General features: G+C 39.9%; 1 protein-coding gene across 1 annotated transcript in view; it reads left to right on the top strand.

Moving 5' to 3' along the window:
- Positions 1–6901, top strand: part of LOC128639076 (chemerin-like receptor 1) — a 204110-nt gene extending 197209 nt beyond the window's left edge. Inside the window, exon 2 of the transcript XR_008399139.1 lies at positions 5844–6901. The gene's annotated coding sequence lies outside the window, so the exon portion shown is untranslated. The remainder of the gene's footprint in view (positions 1–5843) is intronic.
- The last annotated feature ends 15217 nt before the right edge of the window (positions 6902–22118 follow it).

The raw sequence follows: 22118 nt of genomic DNA on the forward strand, positions 1-22118 counted from the left end.
TTAGTTCCATTAATTTTTTGATATGGTTTGGGATTCCAACTCCAAGAGCTTCGCTTTTCTCCCCATTTATTTTATAGCCGGATAGGGATCCAAAATGTTGTATTATTAGTATTGGTTAGTGTTAGAATCACGTCGTCAGCAAACAGGGAGATCTTGTGTTCTGTTTGACCTACCTTAATTCCGGAGATGTCCCTATTTTCTCTAATTTTAATGGCCAGCGGTTCAATGCTCAAAGCAAATAAGAGTGGGGATAGTGGACAACCTTGTCTGGTTCCATTATTAACGTGGATAGTTTTAGATTGATAACCTGATAATTTAACATAAGCTGTTGGGAAGGAGTATAACGATTTGATAGCGTCATAAAACTGCCCTGTGATGCCCACTCTTTCCAGTACCGCAAACATAAAGTCCCAATTAAATTCTATTGAATGCCTTCTCTGCGTCCAAAGACAGAAACAGAGAAGGCACTCGTCCCACAGTGGCTATATTAATTAGATATATAATTTTTCTTGTGTTGTCTGGGGCCTCTCTTTGTGAAATAAATCCCACTTGGTCTGGATGAATTAGTTTGATAAGGAGTGGGTTTAGACGGTTTGCTAAAATTTTAGTAAATAGTTTAATGTCCTGATTGATTAAGGAAATTGGACTGTAATTTTGACAGTGCTGTTTGTTTTTCCCTGGTTTTGGAATCACTGTGATTCTAGCCATCAACATTTCCTTGGGAATTTCCTTGCCCTGCATCATAGCATTAAATACTTTGACTAATTGCGGTACCAATATAGGATGTAATATTTTATAAAAAAGGCCAGGGTAGCCAGCAGGTCCTGGAGCTTTGGGTCCCTTAAGATTTTTTATACTTAATTTTATTTCCTCTTGAGTTATGGGATTATTTAAGGAATCTAGTTCTTCTGCTGTTAAGGTTGGCAATTTACTTTCTCCAAGGAAGGATATTAAATCTAGGGCCCTATCTCTACCTTTATTTGTCATTGGTATGTTGTATAGTTTATTATAATAGTCTGCAAATAAATTTGCGATGTCTTGAGGGTCATTGGTGATCTTGTTGTCTGGAGTTTGTACTTGTGGGACTGTCGTGGTTTTTACAATTTCTTTCAGTTTGTTAGCCAGCATTCGGTCCGGCTTATTGCCATAAATATAATATTGGGTGTCAACTATCTTTATTGATCTAGCAGCTTCTGTATTTAAGAGCGAGCCTAATTCTGCGTTTTTAGCTTTGAGCTGGTTAACTAGGGTGCGTGATGGGTTATGCCCGAGTTGTGTTCACAACCTGTTCGTCTCTGATTTTAGGTTTAGCAATCTAGCCTCTCTGAGCTTATTTTGTTTGCTAGATTCGGCCATGAATAGGCCTCATGTATAAGCTTTCAGTGCTCCCCATTCAAGGGCAGGGTTATGTGTGGAGTTATTATTGATTTCAATAAATTCTGTAATTTGCTGTTTTATATTGTCCAGTACTGGACCTTCCCTGAGTAATGATGCATTTAGAGTCCAGGATTTCATCCTTTGTGGATTAATCAGTCCTGCCAGAGTGATTTCCACTATAGAGTGGTCCGACCAGGAGCAGTTGGTGATTGATGCCTTAATAATCAAAGGTACCAGGATTTGACTCACAAAGATGTAATCTATTCTAGATTGTGATGAATGCATAAGAGAATAATATGTGTAGTCGTGAACACCCTGATTCAGAGCGTGCCAGCTATCTGTCAGATTATGGTCCAGAGAGAAGTCAAGTAAGATTTTGCTTGGTTTTGTAAGTGGATTAGCAGATGTATGTGCTTGCGAGGATCTGTCAATTTTATCGTTCATGGTGAAATTGAAGTCACCTCCCACTATGGTTTTATATCTTTTCCCCATTGTTAAATGTTTGCTAATTTAGAGATAAAATTAGCTTGTAGCTCATTAGGAGCATATACATTAACCAACAGTACTGGGGTGTTTTGTATCGATCCCTGTATTATTATATATCTACCTTCTCTGTCTCTTATTACAGAGTCCTCATGAAAATTCAAAGATTAGTGGATTAACACTGAAACTCCACACTTCTTTTTCAGTCCTATGGCGTGATATTGTGTGGGGTATGCCTTATCCCGGTATTTAGGGGTAAATGCTGATGTAAAGTGCGTTTCCTGTAACATCACTATCTTGGCGTTTAGTGCCTTATATTCTAAAATGTGAGATTATCTTTATACACATGGTGTATTTTTAAAAAAACTTCCTTAGCAAGGTACCTGTGAATCTCTAAGGGTTGGATCGTGGTCTCTCCGATCTGGGGGGGGGGGGGGGGCTCCACAGACCAGGCCAATCTCAGCTTCTGTAGTCAAGTGGTGTATCAAGCATTTATAATGATTAAAGAATAAGTTTAGCATAACATACAATGTGTCGACATTCAATATATGAGCAATGACAGATATATGAACCACCTCAATAGCAGTATGGAGTGACCTAAAGGAAAGTGACCAAAGATTAAACAAAAAATGTAATACAAATAAACATTGGAAATAATAACATAAATGTAAAAATAATTTATACAACACAAATACCTGAGCAAAAACTTAACATGACTTTGAGTTTAAGGGTAGGGAGGGAGGGAGGGGAGGAGGGTAATAAAGGGAGGGTGGGGAGGGGTAAGGATGGGGGTAGATCCTGAGATTATATATAACTTGTTTATAAACCAATACCAAGTGTTCTAACCATGAGTTTTAATGAGGGGTGTGGGAAATGCATTTCTGGGGGGCCATCTAGGGAGGTTAAATATATAGGAGTGGTTTGGGTCAAAGGTATCCATTATCTTATCTTCTAGTCAGAGGGCCTTAACAGGCTGATATTCAATTTTAGATAATGGGTTGTCAGAAAGCAAATGTTACCTCCCAAAAGTGGAATATGTTTAAGGGATATAACTTGTAAACAGTATAACCTGGAAATAACCAGAAAAAAAACGAACACATTAATACTGAACCTCAAAAAACAGAATGTTACTATGATGGTCATGACCCATCATGTTGGGTCAGTCTCTTCTTCATGTGGATTAGTCCTGGAACAACCTAGGTAACATACTGAACCTTGCTCTCAGGGTGAGGGGTCCACAGCTTCATCAGAGTAGTCTCCCCCATACCTGATTTATTTAAAGGGACAGTCTACCATATAATTGTTATTGTTTAAAAGATAGATAATCCCTTTATTACAAATTCCCCAGTTTTGCATAACCAACACAGTTATATTAATATACTTTTTGCCTCTGTAGTTGCCTTGTGTCTAGGGGCCTTCTTCCAGCCCCCTGGTCACATGACTGTGACTGTTTATTGTCTTAAATTTAGCATTGTTTTGTGCTGGATCTTGGATGGCCCCCTGTGCCTGAGCACAGTGTTGTCTGTGTGGCCCACGTGTACTTTGTCTCCTTGTGTTGAAAAGAGATTTGGAAGGCCTGTGATGGGAGGTAGCCCTCAAAGGCTTAGAGATTAGCATGTGAGTTTACCTATGATTAGTGTGAACTGGGAATGCCAAGAGAGAAAAGAGCAGGTTTGATGATGGGGGTAAATTGGAAAGTTTATTGAATTTGGAAGTCCTATCTGAGTAATGAAAGTTTGGTTTATACTAGAATGTCCTTTTAACAGTGGATTTGCATGGTGCATGCGAGCTGGAGCTATATAGAACAGTGGCTGTATCATTATCTAATCTTTACCAAAATAGGATACTTAGGTGTTTGTGTATTCCTTTGTAAATTTATGGTTAGGGACTTTATTTGTAAATATGCAACTGGAGTTTATTGAGCATCTGCAGTGATTGCATCATTAGTATGATCTTATAGTATTGTGCATAGTAGAATTTGCAAACCAGGGTATAGATGGCTCTTTTAGGATTTTAATTATTTGTAATGTTTTGAGAGTGCTGTTTCAGTGGATGTCAGTATATGTGTTGAATTTCAGGTTAATTGTGATTGTTTAAAGTTTGTGTCGGCTGTTAATGTTTTGTTGTGTGGAATGGACAATTGGTTTTAAATGTTTTCTAAGAGATTGTTATGTTTTTCTCTTTTATGACTGCGTGGGGACGCGTGCTGTATGAATGGCATATTGCATAGTGAGGTGTATTTGATGTGGCTTGCTATTGCGAATTGTATTCTGCATGCATGAGTGGAGTGCACGATTTGTCTTTTAGTTTGTTATATTGTGTTTGCGTGCCACATGGGATGTTTCACGTGAACAAGGGGGAAGTATTGATGAGTATCTTTGTGTGAGTTAGGTATTTTAAGTAAGAAAGTGAACCTAAAATGTTTTTATTTTTCTATTTTGTTCTTAACACAATATTTGCATGATGAGATCATGCAGCTATATCCAGAGATTAAAGACACCAACTGAATTATTTTTGAGTTTCCATATTTAGGTCAAATCTGTACAGATAAAATTCCATAAGTGCACTCTTTAAAAGATTTACTTACATTCAATCTTCAATCTTTTGAAGAGAAAAAATGAAGATAAAAGACCTTTTGTCAAGCTTGTTTTAACCACCATACTGCAGTAAAAGGTGCTGAACTATCTTTGGATCCATTCTTTGCATGCTGGAAACCCCAGAACTGGACTCTGGGTAATCCATGACTGTTTCCTCTGATGTGTGTCGTCAGAACACAAAGACTATCCTTCTCTGGACTCTGCCTTGCCGGTTGATATTGAGGACCTGTTATGCTGTTACAGGGTCAACCAATTAAATTAGGGGAGTATTGTTTTAACTCGTGTACTTATATTTCTTGTTTCGTATGCTATTGTATTGGAGTTATTTTCTGTTGATTATATTAGTTATAAGAAGTCATATAGTTTTGTCTGCAGAAAAGTATGCCTTACTGGTATTTGTGCACATTGTAGTTTATGTACTTAAACAAAGTAAACCTTTAGATAAGCGTCACTCTAAACCTTGCAGTATTGTAACCTATTGAGTATACACCGAGTATACAGAATATGTTTGCACCTGTATAGTTTAAAGAAAATGCTGCAATATATCAGAATAGTTTAGACCCTTCACCCTATGGAACATAATGAGGACATGTCTCAGCTAGAAGTATATTAATCATACAGAGAAATATTTATTTAGGGAGCAGCATAATTATAGTTTATGAAAGCAAATTTATTTTTCCTTTTTATTAATTGGTATGGTATCTGCAATTTGAATTTGGTCATTTCAGATGTTTGTCAAAGAAAGGATTTATCTTACCATAAAGATGTGTTTACCTTTAAGAGATTTTGTAGTTTTAAATGATGTTATGATTGCATTCTTTCCTCATACAGGAGTGTGAGAGAATTTAGGTTGCATAAAATAATTAGTAAACTAGTAGTGTTTATATCAGATGAGATTGTTGACTATTAGGATCATAGTTGGAGAATTATAAACATAGATAGTAGCTGTGCAGAATAAAGCAACACTAGGTTCTTTTATTTTTAGTAGTTTAAAGTGACAGTGTAAAGAGATTCATTTTGTTTTTTAAGAAAATATTTTTATTCACCTTTTTTTCATTTTTGCTACAGGGCAGGCCTTAGCATAAGTTTTAGTATAGCCATGCAGCCTCTTCATGAATACTAAGCAAGTGAAAATTGCTAGACTTCATCAAGTATCGTTTAAATTGTATAGATAAGCTGTGAATTATTCTCTGTAAAGTCAATCAATGTATTTAGTTTGTATTATATATCAACAATGTTTTTCTTGGTTTTAAATGACATAGGATGAGTTAAGCTAAAGGAATTGTAATGCTTACAAAAAAAAAGATGAAAGAAATTTTATTTGGACATAATTGTGATTGTATTGGGAGGTGTACTCATCTTGTGCTGTTTCTGTTTCCTTCGTAGACTCCTACTGACTCGAGTGTCTGCTTGCTATGGGGATCCACTGGCTGCCTTGTCTACCCCATGAACAAACCATCAGATTTCCAGCACCTCCCTGCGGAAGAACACTGGATAAGCACCCCTACTGCAAATGAACTGTATTAAAACAAAGTGTCTGAGGAAGGTGGAGCGCTCTAAGAGGACAAAGAATGTTCTTAAAGTGATCAGAGGCCACATAGAGACATTTGTGCTATTCACATGTCATGCTTCACTGTGGAGAATGTACAGAGCAAGGAACTGTTGGAAATATTGGGGGTGCTAGCAATGCAGGTGGAGAAATAAAAGATGCAGCGTTGTTTGGGGGTAGATGGGTCTTTGTGCAGATAGACCAGTAGTTTTGGGGACGCTGGAAGGTAGACGGAGAGTATTGGAGAGGCCACACCTATGTGCAGTGACACATTGTGCCCTATTAGCCTATAAAATTATCACACATGTGAATATTTTGCTCTATAGTATTCTCACATAGAGTCCTATTACAGGAGTATTAAGCTTATACTGTTGTTAAAGGCTTTACTAATTTTCTGTGCCTGTCTATTTTCGTTATTCTGTTAGAATAAAAGGGTGGCATGTTAGGAATTGTTAGCATGACTAGCACTATCTTGCTCTTCGCCACCATTTTGTCTTAAGCATCCATCTTGTCTAATGAATCTTTTATTATAGTGGTTATTATGTAGTGAGAAATATGCTGATGTTAGGGAGACTTGCATAGCTAGAATAGCCCTGAGAATGACCCCGACGATGTGCTTGGATGCATTGTTATCTCTACAAGATGTCAAACGGCTGTGATTTGTGCTGAGCGAGGAGGCCCAATTACTGTTTATCTGAAGTTAGGTATTTCTGTAGAATTGACTCCCTAACACTCCTTTTCTTTCAATTATATTTTAAATGTTTCTTTGTTCTTATAGAAATACTATGTAAGATGATGTAATTATGAATACGTCACTTGTTAACACTATATGCTGTAACTCTTGGCTATAAAAGTGCCTTACAACTTGCAATAAACAGAATAGTTTTTGGGATCATAGCTGCGTGGTCTGAAATCTATTCTCCTGGATATCCTGAACAGATAAGTACTATTTTCCAGCTGGTACGGTGTGCCCGATGCCCAGTTCTGAACTGACACCCCCTCACCCCCCTCCTGAAAACAACACCTAACACAAACCTTAGAAACTTGTGATGATCCCTGTGAATGGGAACATGCAGGTACGAGTCCTTTAAATCCACCGTTATCATAAATTGACCCTCTTAGAGCAAAGGAAGAATGGAACAAATAGTTTCCATCTTGAAGGATGGTACTCTGAGGAATTTGTTTAGACTCTTTAGATCTAAAATTGGTCTTAAGGTACCCTCCTTTTTGGGAACCACGAACAGATTGGAATAAAACCCTCAGAACCCGTTCCTGCATGGGAACAGGAACTATCACACCCAGGTCGGAGAGGTCCCGTACACAGTGTAAGAACGCCTCTCTTTGTCTGGTCTACAGATAATCTAGAAAGCAGAAACCTGCCTCGGAGGAAAATATTTGAACTCTAGTTTGTATCCCTGGTATACTAGGTCTACTGTCCAGAGATCCTGAACATCTTGAACCCAAGCCTGAGCAAAGATGGAAAGCCGGCCCCCTACAAAATTCGGTCCCAGATCGGGGGCAGGCCCTTCATGCTGTTTGGATTGTTTTCCCTTGATCCAAGACTGATTGGGTCTCCAGGAAGGTTTAGACTGTTGTTGCTTGGAAGAGGAAGAATTTCCCTTGAAATTTGGAAAGGAACGAAAATTACTCTGACGTCTCCTTCCTCCCATAATATCAGAAATTATTTCCGATAAACCTGGTCCAAACAATGTCTTTCCCTTGTAAGGAATCGCTAAAAGTTTAGACTTAGATGACACATCCACAGACCAAGGTTTTAACCATAAGGCTGTGGGCTAGTACAGCAAATCCTGAAATCTTTGCTCCCAGTTTGATAACCTGTAGGGAAGCATCAGTAATAAAAGCATTAGCCAACTTAAAGGGCCACTAAGTAAATATTTTCTATGCCTGTTACTAACTACCCCAAAGACGCTTTTTATCAATAGCATTTCATTAACATATCTCTACTGTATATCAGAAATCTTGTCTGCAAATGTAATTGTTTTCCAAACCCACTCTGTGGGTATCCTTTGCTCTGTACCAATCCGTTTACAATACCTAGGTTTCAAAATGGTGCTTTAAACACAATTTCATTGGTTTAAGTATTTTGAACACACAGTGCTGAAAATAGGGGGCAGGATAATGTGACATCATCTGGGAATAAAAGATATAACTTTTATAATGTTATGAAACTTCGTTTTGGAGAAAATATAGGTCAGTAGGTTTTAATTAATGTTTATTAACTTTAATATGTTAGTTGTTTGGCTTAAAAATTATAACAGAAAATAATCCTTTAAGGGATTTTATCCTATCCTCATCAAGGGGATTGTCTGTCCTAATAGCATCAGACAACGCATCAAACCAATATGCCGCCGCACTAGTGACAGTAGCAATGCACACAGCAGGTTGCCATTGTAAACTTTGGTGTACATACATCTTCTTGAGTAACCCCTCTAATTTTTTGTCCATGGGATCTTTAAAGGCACAACTATTCTCTATGGGAATAGTAGTTCTCTTGGCCAGAGTGGAAACAGCTCCTTCCATCTTGGGAACCATTTGCAAAGCCTCCTTGATAGAGTCTGCTATGGGAAACACCTTTTAAATATAGGAGATGGAGAAAAAGGGATACCCGGTTTCTCCCATTCCTTAGCAAAGATCTCAGAAGCTCTGTCTGGTACTGGAAACCCCTCTACCGAGGACGCTACATCAAAATATTTGTTTAGTTTACTGGATTTCTTAGGATTAACTACCACCATAGTGTCGCCGTCATCCAATGTAGCTAAACCCTCCTTGAGAAACAAACGGAGGTGTTCTAGCTTAAACCTGAAAGCTACAACTTCATTATCAGCAGGAGGCATTACACTGTCAGAATCTGAGATTTCACCCTCAGATGCTACCGAAGTATCCTACTCCTCCGGCTTCTGGGAGGGGGAATTCGAAATAGCAACAACTGCATCAGTAACCTCGCTAACTGAATGTTTATTTTTTTCTCTCGCGTTTTCCCTGCAACATGGGGAAAGCAGACAATGCATCAGAAACTGCAGAAGACATGACGGAAGCAATGTCTTGCAATGTAACTGCAGGAGGAGTTACAGGGGAAGCGCAGGTGTGTGGGCGGTAAAATTTGGGACGCTTGAGGAGAAAGCTGCGGCATATATTGAACATTGTCATTAGACTCCTGGACAACATCCGCCTTAGAAAATGTTGGCTCAGAAAAAAGTGTATCCCTATAATTTAAAGTCCTCTCAATACATGAGGAACAGAATGGGATTGTGGATCCACATTGGCATCAAAACTTAATTAACACTTTGCAATGCCTCTTGGTCCATTCTAATTCACAATGGATCAAACTATCAGATATAAATTTCAATTTTTTTAATAAAAGTTAGAAACAGAAAAACGTTACTGTCACTTTAAATGTTAAACCGTAACTTTATTATATGCAGAGAGGCCTAAATGACACTTCAGATCAGATCATCTCAGCTTACTTTGCTGAGGTGCCTACCTGCCCTACTGACACCGGTACTTCCTTTGTAGAAGCCTTTCCCTCTAGTAAAATATCCGGACTCAGGCAGTAGCTATGGAAAAACGGTCCGATCTAGAAATGCATGCCTCTTGACAAACATGCGTAATTAAAGCTTAGACTGAACTCTGTCCCTCTGGTCACTAGAAAGTGAGGGAAAGTGGCGTGCAACAGATTGCCACCTCTCATAGCTCAGACCATTGTGGGAGTTTTAATAAAAATCTCTCGGTCGGCATTTTGATAGTAAAAACCTGCCGGGAGCCGTGCAAACACCAAAAAACCTAGAGCCTAAATACTCCTCAGCCCCAGTGCCTGTATCCCAGCTGTCTACACAATATCTCCTTATCAATAGGAGAATATTTGATCCTTGCAATAAAGAGCCCAAATGTCCTTTATGTGTGTGTCCCATCACTAGAAAGTAAAGTGCCCAATTTTTTCTGTTTTCTTTATTACCCCAGAAAAAACAGAATTTATGCTTACCTGATAAATTACTTTCTCCAACGGTGTGTTCGGTCCACGGCGTCATCCTTACTTGTGGGATATTCTCTTCCCCAACAGGAAATGGCAAAGAGCCCAGCAAAGCTGGTCACATGATCCCTCCTAGGCTCCGCCTACCCCAGTCATTCGACCGACGTAAAGGAGGAATATGCATAGGAGAAATCATATAATACCGTGGTGACTGTAGTTAGAGAAAATAATTCATCAGACCTGATTAAAAAAAACCAGGGCGGGCCGTGGACCGGACACACCGTTGGAGAAAGTAATTTATCAGGTAAGCATAAATTCTGTTTTCTCCAACATAGGTGTGTCCGGTCCACGGCGTCATCCTTACTTGTGGGAACCAATACCAAAGCTTTAGGACACGGATGATGGGAGGGAGCAAATCAGGTCACCTAGATGGAAGGCACCACGGCTTGCAAAACCTTTCTCCCAAAAATAGCCTCAGAAGAAGCAAAAGTATCAAATTTGTAAAATTTGGCAAAAGTGTGCAGTGAAGACCAAGTCGCTGCCTTACATATCTGATCAACAGAAGCCTCGTTCTTGAAGGCCCATGTGGAAGCCACAGCCCTAGTGGAGTGAGCTGTGATTCTTTCAGGAGGCTGCCGTCCGGCAGTCTCATAAGCCAATCGGATGATGCTTTTAAGCCAAAAAGAGAGAGAGGTAGAAGTTGCTTTTTGACCTCTCCTTTTACCAGAATAAACAACAAACAAAGAAGATGTTTGTCTGAAATCCTTTGTAGCCTCTAAATAGAATTTTAGAGCACGAACTACATCCAAATTGTGTAACAAACGTTCCTTCTTTGAAACTGGATTCGGACACAAAGAAGGCACAACTATCTCCTGGTTAATGTTTTTGTTAGAAACAACTTTCGGAAGAAAACCAGGTTTAGTACGCAAAACCACCTTATCTGCATGGAACACCAGATAAGGAGGAGAACACTGCAGAGCAGATAATTCTGAAACTCTTCTAGCAGAAGAAATTGCAACCAAAAACAAAACTTTCCAAGATAGTAACTTAATATCTACAGAATGTAAGGGTTCAAACGGAACCCCTTGAAGAACTGAAAGAACTAAATTGAGACTCCAAGGAGGAGTCAAAGGTTTGTAAACAGGCTTGATTCTAACCAGAGCCTGAACAAAAGCTTGAACATCTGGCACAGCCGCCAGTTTTTTGTGTAGTAAAACAGATAAAGCAGAAATCTGTCCCTTCAAAGAACTTGCAGATAATCCTTTCTCCAAACCCTCTTGTAGAAAGGATAGAATCTTAGGAATTTTTATCTTGTTCCATGGGAATCCTTTAGATTCACACCAACAGATATTTTTTCCATATTTTATGGTAAATTTTCCTAGTTACAGGCTTTCTAGCCTGGACAAGAGTATCAATGACAGAATCTGAAAACCCACGCTTTGATAAAATCAAGCGTTCAATCTCCAAGCAGTCAGTTGGAGTGAAGCCAGATTTGGATGTTCGAATGGACCTTGAACAAGAAGGTCCTGTCTCAAAGGTAGCTTCCATGGTGGAGCCGATGACATATTCACCAGGTCTGCATACCAAGTTCTGCGTGGCCACGCAGGAGCTATCAAGATCACCGAAGCCCTCTCCTGATTGATCCTGGCTACCAGCCTGGGAATGAGAGGAAACGGTGGGAATACATAAGCTAGGTTGAAGGTCCAAGGCGCTATCAGTGCATCTACTAGAGTCGCCTTGGGATCCCTGGATCTGGACCCGTAGCAGGGAACCTTGAAGTTCTGACGAGACGCCATCAGGTCCATGTCTGGAATGCCCCATAATTGAGTTATTTGGGCAAAGATTTCCGGATGGAGTTCCCACTCCCCCGGATGGAAAGTCTGACGACTCAGAAAATCCGCTTCCCAATTTTCCACTCCTGGGATGTGGATTGCAGACAAGTGGCAGGAGTGATTCTCCGCCCATTGAATTATTTTGGTCACTTCCTCCATCGCCAGGGAACTCCTTGTTCCCCCCTGATGGTTGATATATGCAATAGTCGTCATGTTGTCTGATTGAAACCTTATGAATTTGGCCTTTGCTAGTTGAGGCCAAGCTTTGAGAGCATTGAATATCGCTCGCAGTTCCAGAATGTTTATCGGGAGAAGAGATTCTTCCCGAGACCATAGACCCTGAGCTTTCAGGGGTTCCCAGACCGCGCCCCAGCCCACCAGACTGGCGTCGGTCGTGACAATGACCCACTCTGGTCTGCGGAAGCTCATTCCCTGTGACAGGTTGTCCAGGTTCAGCCACCAACGGAGTGAATCTCTGGTTCTTTGATCTACTTGGATCGTCGGAGACAAGTCTGTATAATCCCCATTCCACTGTCTGAGCATGCACAGTTGTAATGGTCTCAGATGAATTCGTGCAAAAGGAACTATGTCCATTGCCGCAACCATCAAACCTATTACTTCCATGCACTGCGCTATGGAAGGAAGAAGAACAGAATGAAGTACTTGACAAGAGCTTAGAAGTTTTGATTTTCTGGCCTCTGTCAGAAAAATCTTCATTTCTAAGGAGTCTATTATTGTTCCCAAGAAGGGAACTCTTGTTGACGGGGACAGAGAACTTTTTTCTATGTTCACTTTCCACCCGTGAGATCTGAGAAAGGCTAGGACAATGTCCGTATGAGCCTTTGCTTTTGACAGAGACGACGCTTGAATCAGTATGTCGTCCAAGTAAGGTACTACTGCAATGCCCCTTGGTCTTAGCACCGCTAGAAGGGACCCTAGTACCTTTGTGAAAATCCTTGAAGCAGTGGCTAATCCGAATGGAAGTGCCACAAACTGGTAATGCTTGTCCAGAAAGGCGAACCTTAGGAACTGATGATGTTCCTTGTGGATAGGAATATGTAGATACGCATCCTTTAAATCCACCGTGGTCATGAATTGACCTTCCTGGATGGTAGGAAGAATTGTTCGAATGGTTTCCATTTTGAACGATGGAACCCTGAGAAATTTGTTTAGAATCTTGAGATCTAAAATTGGTCTGAATGTTCCTTCTTTTTTGGGAACTATGAACAGATTGGAGTAAAACCCCATCCCTTGTTCTCCTAATGGAACAGGATGAATCACTCCCATTCTTAACAGGTCTTCTACACAATGTAAGAATGCCTGTCTTTTTATTTGGTTTGAAGACAATTGAGACCTGTGGAACCTCCCCCTTGGGGGTAGTTCCTTGAATTCCAGGAGATAACCTTGAGAAACTATTTCTAGCGCCCAAGGATCCTGAACATCTCTTGCCCAAGCCTGAGCAAAGAGAGAGAGTCTGCCCCCCACCAGATCCGGTCCCGGATCGGGGGCCAACACTTCATGCTGTTTTAGTAGCAGTGGCAGGTTTCTTGGCCTGCTTACCCTTGTTCCAGCCTTGCATCGGTCTCCAGGCTGGTTTGGTTTGAGAACTATTACCCTCTTGCTTAGAGGGTGTAGAATTTGAGGCTGGTCCGTTTCTGCGAAAGGGACGAAAATTTGGCTTACTTTTAGCCTTAAAAGACCTATCCTGAGGAAGGGCGTGGCCCTTTCCCCCAGTGATGTCTGAAATAATCTCTTTCAAGTCAGGGCCAAACAGCGTTTTACCCTTGAAAGGGATGTTAAGCAATTTGTTCTTGGAGGACACATCCGCTGACCAAGACTTTAGCCAAAGCGCTCTGCGCGCCACAATAGCAAAACCTGAATTTTTCGCCGCTAATCTAGCTAATTGCAAAGTGGCGTCTAAGATAAAAGAGTTAGCCAATTTAAGTGCTTGAACTCTGTCCATAACCTCCTCATACGAAGATTCTTTATTGAGCGACTTTTCTAGTTCTTCGAACCAGAAACACGCTGCTGTAGTGACAGGAACAATGCATGAAATTGGTTGTAGAAGGTAACCTTGCTGAACAAACATCTTTTTAAGCAAACCCTCTAATTTTTTATCCATAGGATCTTTGAAAGCACAACTATCTTCTATAGGGATGCGTTTGTTTAGAGTAGAAACCGCCCCCTCGACCTTGGGGACTGTCTGCCATAAGTCCTTTCTGGGGTCGACCATAGGAAATAATTTCTTAAATATAGGGGGAGGAACAAAAAGGTATGCCGGGCCTTTCCCATTCCTTATTTACAATGTCCGCCACCCGCTTGGGTATAGGAAAAGCATCGGGGGGCACCGGGACCTCTAGGAACTTGTCCATCTTACATAATTTCTCTGGAATGACCAAATTGTCACAATCATCCAGAGTAGATAACACCTCCTTAAGCAGAGCGCGGAGATGTTCTAATTTAAATTTAAAAGTAATAACATCAGGTTCAGCTTGTTGAGAAATTTTTCCTGAATCTGAAATTTCTCCCTCAGACAAAACCTCCCTCCTGGCCCCTTCAGATTGGTGTGAGGGTATGTCAGAACCATTATCATCAGCGTCCTCATGCTCTTCAGTATCTAAAACAGAGCAATCGCGCTTTCTCTGATAAGTGGGCATTTTGGACAAAATGTTTTTAATAGAATTATCCATTACAGCCGTTAATTGTTGCATAGTAAGAAGGATTGGCGCACTAGATGTACTAGGGGCCTCTTGTGTGGGCAAGACTGGTGTAGACACAGAAGGGGATGATGCAGTACCATGCTTACTCCCCTCGCTTGAGGAATCATCTTGGGCAACATCATTATCAGTGGCATCATTGTCCCTACTTTGTTTGGACACTATGTCACATTCATCACATATTTAAATGGGGAGGAACCTTGGCTTTCAAACATACAGAACATCGTCTATCTGATGGTTCAGACATGTTAACAGGCATAAACTTGATAACAAAGCACAAAAAACGTTTTAAAATAAAACCGTTACTGTCACTTTAAATTTTAAACTGAACACACTTTATTACTGAATATGTGAAAAAGTATGAAGGAATTGTTCAAAATTCACCAAAATTTCACCACAGTGTCTTAAAGCCTTAAAAGTATTGCACACCACATTTGAAAGCTTTAACTCTTAAAATAACGGAACCGGAGCCGTTTTTACATTTAACCCCTATACAGTCCCTGGTATCTGCTTTGCTGAGACCCAACCAAGCCCAGAGGGGAATACGATACCAAATGACGCCTTCAATAAGCTTTTTCAGTGGTTCTTAGCTCCTCACACATGCATCTGCATGCCTTGCTTTCCAAAAACAACTGCGCATTAGTGGCGCGAAAATGAGGCTCTGCCTATGACTAGAAAAGGCCCCCAGTGAAAAAGGTGTCCAATACAGTGCCTGCCGTTTTTTTAATACATCCCCAAGATTAAAAGAACTATTTATAGTTATAATCCACTAAATATACTTATAAAGTAATCGTTTTAGCCCAGAAAAATGTCTACCAGTCTTTAAAGCCCTTGTGAAGCCCTTTATTCTTATACTAAACTAAGAAAATGGCTTACCGGTTCCCATAGGGAAAATGACAGCTTCCAGCATTACCAAGTCTTGTTAGAAATGTGTCATACCTCAAGCAGCAAAAGTCTGCCCACTGTTTCCCCCAACTGAAGTTAATTCATCTCAACAGTCCTGTGTGGAAACAGCCATCGATTTTAGTAACGGTTGCTAAAATCATTTTCCTCTTACAAACAGAAATCTTCATCTCTTTTCTGTTTCAGAGTAAATAGTACATACCAGCACTATTTTAAAATAAACTCTTGATTGAATAAAAACTACATTTAAACACCAAAAAACTCTTAACCATCTCCGTGGAGATGTTGCCTGTGCAACAGCAAAGAGAATGACTGGGGTAGGCGGAGCCTAGGAGGGATCATGTGACCAGCTTTGCTGGGCTCTTTGCCATTTCCTGTTGGGGAAGAGAATATCCCACAAGGATGACGCCGTGGACCGGACACACCTATGTTGGAGAAACATAATTTATGTAAGAACTTACCTGATAAATTAATTTCTTTCATATTGGCAAGAGTCCATGAGCTAGTGACATATGGGATATACAATCCTACCAGGAGGGGCAAAGTTTCCCAAACCTCAAAATGCCTATAAATACACCCCTCACCACACTCACAATTCAGTTTAACGAATAGCCAAGCAGTGGGGTGATAAAGAAAGGAGTAGAAAGCATCAACAAAGGAAATTTGGAAACAATTGTGCTTTATACAAAACATCATAACCACCATAAAAAGGGTGGGCCTCATGGACTCTTGCCAATATGAAAGAAATTAATTTATCAGGTAAGTTCTTACATAAATTATGTTTTCTTTCATGTAATTGGCAAGAGTCCATGAGTTAGTGACATATGGGATATCAATACCCAAGATGTGGAGTCTTCCACTCAAGAGTCACTAGAGAGGGAATAAAAATAAAAACAGCCATATTCCGCTGAAAAAATTAATCCACAACCCAAAAAAATAAATTTATTTCATTTCTGAAATTTTTTTTTAAACAAAAGCAGAAGAATCAAACTAAAACAGCTGCCTGAAGAACTTTTCTACCAAAAACTGCTTCCGAAGAAGCAAATACATCAAAACGGTAGAATTTAGTAAATGTATGTAAAGAGGACCAAGTCGCCACTTTGCAAATCTGATCAACTGAAGCTTCATTCTTAAAAGCCCACGAAGTGGAGACTGATCTAGTAGAATGAGCTGTAATTCTCTGAGGCGGGGCCTGACCCGACTCCAAATAAGCTTGATGAATCAAAAGTTTCAACCAAGAAGCCAAGGAAATAGCAGAAGCCTTCTGACCTTTCCTAGGACCAGAAAATAAAATAAATAGACTGGAAGTCTTCCTGAAATCTTTAGTAGCTTCCACACAATATTTCAAAGCTCTTACCACATCCAAAGAATGTAAGGATCTTTCCAAGGAATTCTTAGGATTAGGACACAAGGAAGGGACAACAATTTCTCTATTAATGTTGTTAGAATTCACAACCTTAGGTAAAAATTGAAAAGAAGTCCGCAAAACTGCCTTATCCTGATGAAAAATCAGAAAAGGAGACTCACAAGGAAGAGCAGATAGCTCAGAAACTCTTCTAGCAGAAGAGATAGCCAAAAGGAACAACACTTTCCAAGAAAGTAGTTTAATGCCCAAAGAAAGCATAGGCTCAAATGGAGGAGCCTGTAAAGCCTTTAGAACCAAATTAAGACTCCAAGGAGGAGAAATTGATTTGAAAGGCTTAATACGAACTAAAGCCTGTACAAAAAAACTGTGAATATCAGGAAGTATAGCAATCTTTCTGTGAAAAAAAACAGAAAGAGCGGAGATTTGACCTTTCAAGGAACTTGCAGACAAACCCTTATCCAAACCATCCTAAAGGAACTGTAAAATTCTAGGAATTCTAAAAGAATGCCAGGAGAATTTATGAGAAGAACACCATGAAATGTAAGTCTTCCAAACTCTATAATAAATCTTTCTAGAGACAGATTTACGAGCTTGTAACTTAGTTCTAAGTCATAGAGGTTTCTCTGACTCACTGATTAATACTAAGCGTTCAATTTCCATACCGTCAAATTTAATGATTTGAGATCCTGATGGAAAAACGGACCTTGAGATAGTAGGTCCGGCCGTAACGGAAGTGGCCAAGGCGGGCAACTGGACATCCGAAACAGATCCGCATACCAAAACCTGTGTGGCCATGCTGGAGCCACCAGCAACACAAAAGACTGTTCCATGATGATTTTGGAGATCACTCTTGGAAGGAGAACTAGAGGCGGGAAGATGTAAGCAGGATGAAAACACCAAGGAAGTGTCAGTGCATCCACTGCTTCCGCCTGAACATCCCTTGACCTGGACAGGTATCTGGGAAGTTTCTTGTTTAGATGAGAGGCCATGAGATCTATCTCTGGAAAACCCCACATCTGAACAATCTGAGAAAACACATCTGGATGGAGAGACCACTCCCCTGGATGTAAAGTCTGGCGGCTGAGATAATCCGCCTCCCAATTGTCTACACCTGGGATATGCACCGCAGAGATTAGACAGGAGCTGGATTCCGCCCAAGCAAGTATCCGAGATACTTCTTTCATAGCTTGGGGACTGTGAGTCCCACCCTGATGACTGACATAAGCCACAGTTGTGATATTGTCTGTCTGAAAACAAATGAACGGTTCTCTCTTTAGCAGAGGCCAAAACTGAAGAGCCCTGAGAATTGCACAGAGTTCTAAAATATTTATTGGTAATCTCGCCTCTTGAGATTTCTAAACCCCTTGTGCTGTCAGAGATCCCCAAACAGCTCCCCAACCTGAAAGACTCGCATCTGTTGAGATCACAGTCCAGGTTGGCCGAACAAAAGAAGCCCCTTGAACCAAACAATGGTTATCTATCCACCATGTCAGAGATTGTCGTACATTGGGATTCAAGGATATTAATTGTGATATCTTTGTATAATCCCTGCACCATTGATTCAGCATGCAAAGCTGTAGAAGTCTCATGTGAAAACGAGCAAAGGGAATCGCGTCCGATGCTGCAGTCATGAGACCTAAAACTTCCATGCACATAGCCACTGAAGGGAATGACAGACTGAAGGTGCCGGCATGCTGCGACCAATTTTAAACGTCTCTTGTCTGTTAGAGACAGAGTCATGGACACTGAATCTATCTGGAAGCCTAAAAAGGTGACCCTTGTCTGAGGAATCAAGAAACTTTTTGGTAAATTGATCCTCCAACCATGTTTCCGAAGAAACAACACTAGTTTATTTGTGTGAGATTCTGCAGTATGTAAAGACTGAGCTAGTACCAAGATATCGTCCAAATAAGGAAACACCGCAATACCCTGTTCTCTGATTACAGAGAGTAGGGCACCCAGAACCTTTGAAAAGATTCTTGGAGCTGTTGCTAGGCCAAATGGAAGAGCAACAAATTGGTAATGCTCGTCTAGAAAAGAGAATCTCAGAAACTGATAGTGTTCTGGATGAATCGGAATATGAAGGTATGCATCCTGCAAGTCTATTGTGGACATGTCCTTGCTGAACAAAAGGCAGAATAGTCCTTATAGTCACCATCTTGAAAGTTGGTACTCTTACATAACGATTCAAAATTTTCAGATCCAGAACTGGTCTGAATAAATTTTCTTTATTTGGTACAATGAATAGGTTTCAATAAAACCCCAAACCTTGTTCCTGAGGAGGAACTGGCATTATTACCCCTGAAGACTCCAGGTCTGAAACACATTTCAGAAAAGCCTGAGCTTTTACTGGATTTACAGGGATGCGTGAGAAAAAAAAATGTTCTCACAGGAGATCTTACTTTGAATCCTATTCGATACCCCTGAGAGACAATGCTCTGAATCCAATGATTTTGGACAGATTTTATCCAAAAATCCTTGAAAAACCTTAATCTGCCTCCTACCAGCTGAGCTGGAATGAGGGCCGCACCTTCATGCGGACTTAGGGGCAGACTTTGGTTTCCTAAATGGCTTGGATTTATTCCAATTTGAGGAAGGCTTCCAACTGGAAGCTGATTCCTTGGGAGGAGGATTGAGTTTTTGTTCCTTATTCTGATGAAAGGAACGAAAACGGTTAGAAGCCTTAGATTTACCCTTAGGTTTTTTTATCCTGAGGCAGAAAAAACATAATTTATGTAAGAACTCACCTGATAAATTCATTTCTTTCATATTAGCAAGAGTCCATGAGCTAGTGACGTATGGGATATACATTCCTACCAGGAGGGGCAAAGTTTCCCAAACCTTAAAATGCCTATAAATACACCCCTCACCACACCCACAATTCAGTTTAACGAATAGCCAAGAAGTGGGGTGATAAGAAAGGAGCGAAAGCATAAAAAAAATAAGGAATTGGAATAATTGTGCTTTATACAAAAAAATCATAACCACCACAAAAAAGGGTGGGCCTCATGGACTCTTGCTAATATGAAAGAAATGAATTTATCAGGTAAGTTCTTACATAAATTATGTTTTCTTTCATGTAATTAGCAAGAGTCCATGAGCTAGTGACGTATGGGATAATAAATACCCAAGATGTGGAACTTCCACGCAAGAGTCACTAGAGAGGGAGGGATAAAATAAAGACAGCCAATTCCGCTGAAAAATTAATCCACTACCCAAATCAAAAAAAGTTTCAATTTTTATAATGAAAAAAAAAAAAACTGAAATTATAAGCAGAAGAATCAAACTGAGACAGCTGCCTGAAGTACCATTCTACCAAAACTGCTTCTAAAGAAGAGAAAACATCAAAATGTTAGAACATAGTAAAAGTATGCAAAGAAGACCAAGTCATTGCTTTGCAAATCTGATCAACAGAAGCTTCATTCCTAAAAAGCCCAGGAAGTAGAAACTTACCTAGTAGAATGAGCCGTAATCATCCGAGGCGGGAATCCACCCGACTCCAAATAAGCATGATGAATCAAAAGTTTAAGCAAGATGCCAAATAAATGGCAGAAGCTTTTGACCTTCCTAAAACAAGAAAAGATAAAAAATAGACTAGAAGTCTATCTGAAATCTGAATAGCTTCAACATAGAATTTCAAAAACTCTTACCATATCCAAAGAAAGTAAGAATCTCGCCAAAAAAGTATTAGGAAAACAATAATTCCTCCCTAATGTTTGTTAGAATTTACAACTTTAGGTAAGAATTGAAATGAGGACAGCAAAAACCACCTTATCCTGATGAAAAAAAATCAGAAAAGAGATTCACAAGAAAGAACAGATAATTCAAAAACTGTTCTAGCTTAAGAGATGTCCAAAAAGAACAATACTTTCCATGAAAGTAATTAATGTCCAGAGCAAGCATATGCTCAAATAGAAGAGCCTGAAAAACCTTCAGAACCCAATTAAGACTCCAAGGAGGAGAAATTGGCTTAATGACAGGTTTGATATGAAAACAAAACGATGAATATCAGGAAGTAACACTGTCTTATCCTGATGAAAAATCAGAAAAGGATATTCACAAAAGAGCAGATAACTCAAAAACTCTTCTAGCAGAAGAAATAACCAAAAGGAACAATACTTTTCCAAGAAAGTAATTTAATGTTCAGAAAATGCATAGTTTCAAACAGAGGAGCCTGTAAAGCCCTCAGCACCAAATTGAGACTCCAAAGAGGAGAGATTGAATTAATGACAGGCTTGATACGGACCAAAGCCTGTACAAAACAATGAATATCAGGATGATTAGCAATCTTTCTGTGAAAAAAGAACAGAAAGTGTAGAGATTTGTCTTAACAAAGAACTGAAGACAAAACCTTATCCAAACCAACCTGAAAAAATAATAAAATTCTATGAATTTTAAAAGAATGCCAAGAAAAGTAGGTCTTCCAGACTCAATAATAAATCTTTCTAGAGACAGATTTACGAGCCTGAAACATAGTATTAATCAATGAGTCAGAAAAACCTCTGACTAAAAACCAAGCGTTCAATCTCCATCCCTTCAAATTTAATGATTTGAGATCCTGATGGAAAAAATGAGCCTTGAGAAAGAAGGTTTGGTTTAAACGGAAGTGTCCAAGGTTGGCAACTGGCCATCCGAATGAGATCCGCATACCAAAACCTGAGAGACCATGCTGGAGCCACCAGCATAACAAACAAATACTCCATAAGAATTTTGGAAATCACTTTGGAAGAAGAACTAGAGGCGGAAAGAAATAGGCAAAAAGATAATTCCAAAGAAATGTCAATGCATACACTACTTCCGCCTGAAGATCCCCGGACCTGAATAGGCCCCTGGGAAGTTCTTTATTCAGATGAGATGCCAACAGATCTATTTCTAGAAATGCTCACATCTGAAAAATTGAAAAACATATCTGGGTAAGAGACCATTCTCCCGGAAGTAAAGCTTGATTAACAGAGATAATCCGCTTCCCAAATATCTATACCTGGGAAAAAACCCCCACAGAATTTAGATAGGAGCTGGATTTAGCCCAAGCTAATATCCGAGACACTTCTGTCACAGCCTAAGGACTGATAGTCCTACCCTGATGATTGACATACACCATAGTCGTGATATTGTCTGAAAAACAATAAACGTCTCTTCTTCAAAAAGATACTAACTGAAAAACTGAGAAAGCACGGAGTTCTAAAATATCAAATGGTAATCTCACCTCCTGAGATTTCCAAACCCCTTGTGCTGACAGAGATCCTCAGACAGCCTCCCAACCAAAAAGACTCACATCTGTAGAGATCATGGTCCAGGTTGAAAGA

The sequence above is a fragment of the Bombina bombina genome, chromosome 8, assembly GCF_027579735.1.
Source record: "Bombina bombina isolate aBomBom1 chromosome 8, aBomBom1.pri, whole genome shotgun sequence".
Classification (NCBI taxonomy): domain Eukaryota; kingdom Metazoa; phylum Chordata; class Amphibia; order Anura; family Bombinatoridae; genus Bombina; species Bombina bombina.